This window comes from Carcharodon carcharias, chromosome 13 (assembly GCF_017639515.1).
Source record: "Carcharodon carcharias isolate sCarCar2 chromosome 13, sCarCar2.pri, whole genome shotgun sequence".
Lineage (NCBI taxonomy): Eukaryota > Metazoa > Chordata > Chondrichthyes > Lamniformes > Lamnidae > Carcharodon > Carcharodon carcharias.
Window position 1 is genome coordinate 55389493 of NC_054479.1, and position 3075 is coordinate 55392567.

Here is a 3075-nt window from a genome sequence, read left to right on the forward strand (position 1 = left end):
CAAATAGGTTAACGACCAGCCTGTAAATGCTTCCAATACGCCTGATGGCAGTCGGTGAGAACTGGGGAGCATCCTCGTCAGCCATTCGGCAGAAGGCAATGGCAAAACACTGCAGTACTTTGCCAAGCATCATCATAGTCCTATCCAATGAAAGTTCGTGGTCGCCAACTCTTCTTAGGGCATCGTATCTGGAGGAGGAGCATCATATTACCGTAAGGTTAGGCAAAGAGAAAGGCGAGCAGAAATCCAGAAGATAATTCATTAGGGCTGAGAAGGCCCACGAAGTTTGGAATCCGTGGATACTGAGGGGTATACGGGAAGGGAATTGTGGAGGCACTGGCCACAACCTTCCTATCCTCTTTTGATACAAGAGTGGTACCAGAGGACTAGAGAATTGCAAATGTTACTTGTACAAACAGATTTAAGGATAAGCGCAGCAGCCACAAACAGAACAGTTTAAACTCAGTGGGGAAAAGCTTTGAGAAGCGGTAATACAGGCCATAATTAACAGTTACTTCAACAAATGTGGATTCATTAAGAAAAAGCCACCACGGGACTTTTTTTTAAAGCAAATTGCGTTTAATTAATTTGATTGAGCTTTTTGATCAGGTAATTGTGATGGTTGATTAGTGTAATGCAGCTGTTGAGGTGTACAGGAACTTCCAAAAGACGTTTGATAAAGTGCCACAGAACAGGTTTGCCGGCAGACATAGAGCCGGTGGGGGAAAAAAAGAGACAGCGGCAGCCTGAATACGAAGTTGGCTGGGTGACAAGAAACGAAAGGAGTTGTGAACGGTTGTTTTCCGGAAGCCAGGAAGTTTTATACTGAGGTTCCTTTGAGGTCGGTAGTAAAACAACTGAGCTTGTTGATGTCTATTATTGACTTGGACCTGGGCACAGATTCAATATTTCCAGATGACACAAAAGGTTGAAGTATTGTGAACTATGAGGAGGATATGATAGGCTTCAGGAGGACATGGACAGGTGCAGTGGACGAATATGTGGCAGGTGGAAATTGAGGCAGAGAATTATCCAGTGCTGCATTTTAGAAGGAAAATGAAGGGAGGCGATATAAAATAAAGGATACGCTCTAAAAACAGGTGCAGGAGCAGGGGTATGGGTTTGTATGTGCACACATCATAGAAGGCGGAAAAGTCGGGTGAGAAAATAAGGCAGTCAGGATCACGGGTTTCATAAATCGAAACATGGGATCCAAACGCATGGGAGTCATGGTGACTTTCATTAAACAATGTCACGCGTTCAACTGGAGTATTGTGTCACACAACCGACTTGTGAGAAAAGTTATTGCTCATGGAATAAAAGGGACAGTAGCAACGTGAACGCAAAATTGCCTGAAAAATGGGAAGCAGAGCGTGATGATCAATGGGTATTTTTCGGGCTCGAGGAAGCTTTGCAGTGAAATTCCCCAGGGATCGGCATTGGGATCCTTGCTTTTCCTGATATGTATTAATGATGTAAATTTGGTGCGCAGGGAGCAATTTCAAAGTTTGTAGATGATATAGCTTGGGGGTGTAAAGAACTGCGAGGAGGACGATGTGGAACTTTAGGAGGGAATAGGCAAGCTAGTGGAGTGGGAAGATAGGTGGCATGTGAAGTTCAATGTGAAGAAGTGTGAGGTGATGGATTTTGATAGGAAGAACATGGGCATGCCTTATAAAGTAAGGGGTGAAATTTTGAAGGGATTGCAGAAGCCAAAAATCTTGGATATATATGTGCATTGATCACTGAATGTGGCAGGGCAGGTGGAGAGAGCGGTTAATAAAGCATATAGTAACCTGGGCTTTATTAATAGGGGCAGAAAGTGCAAGAGCAGGGAGGTTATGCTGAATTCACATAAGACCTTCGTTAGACCTCAGCTGGAATATTGTGTACAGTTCTGGCACCATATTACAGGAAAGATGTGAACACATTGGAGAGAGTGCAGAAGACGTTTACAAGAATAGTTGCAGGGATGAGAAACTTCAGCTATGAGGATAGTGGAGATGTTCTCCTTGGAGAGAAGAAGGCTGAGAGGAGATTAAATAGAGATGTTCAAACTTATGAAGGGGCTGGGCAGAGTAGATAGGGAGAAGCTGTTCCCACTAGTAAAAGGATCAAGAACGGGAGGACAGTGATTTAAAGTGATTTAAAGAAGCAAGTGCACTGCGAGAAAAAAAACTTATTCACACAATGAGTGGTTCGTGTCTGAAATGCACTGCCTGAAAGTGTGGTGGAGGCAGGCTCAATCGAGGCACTCAAGAGGACACTAGGTGATTATTTGAATAAAACGATGTGCAAGGGTGCCAGGAAAAGGCAGGTCAATTGAATGAAGTCATTATACTCATTTAGAGAGCCAGTGCAGACACGATGGGCCGAATGGCCTCTTTCTGTGCTGTTACGATTCTGTGATTTTGTGTCCAATTCTGGGCAGCACTATTTATGAAGAATCGGGGTTGATGATAAAAAGTGCAGAAAAGATTTACATTAATGGCTCCAGATCCGTGCAATCTCAGTTATGTGGATAGATAAGATCACCTGCAGTTGTTCTACTTAGAAAAGAGAAGGTTGAGAGGAAATTTCTTAGAGATATTCAAAATCATAATGAATCTGGACAGAGTAGATAGGGAGATAGCGTTCCCATTGCTATGGCTGAGAACCAGGAGATCTCTATTTAATGCAAGAGGCAAAATAAGCAAAGGTGGCCTGAGGAAAAACATTCTTTGCAGCGATTTGTTCAGAGTTAAATGTAATGGCTGAGATTGTGGCAGAGTCAAATATAATCGTGCCTTTCCAAAGGGAATTGAATAATTATTTGAAAATGCGAAATGTGTAGACCTACAGGGAAAAGGTGTGGAAACACGACTTGCTGAGTTGCTTATTTAGAAATCGGAGCAAAACAATAGGAGCAATAGATTCAATCTGATAGCATTGATCTAACTATCCTGTATTTAAGCTTCATGGAAAGCAGGGCATCTCCAATGTTAGGCGAGACGAGGATAGCAGAAACGAATGATTTCCATAAATATTAGAACTTACTTCACTTACTTGGTTACATTTGCAAATCGGAGAGAAGTT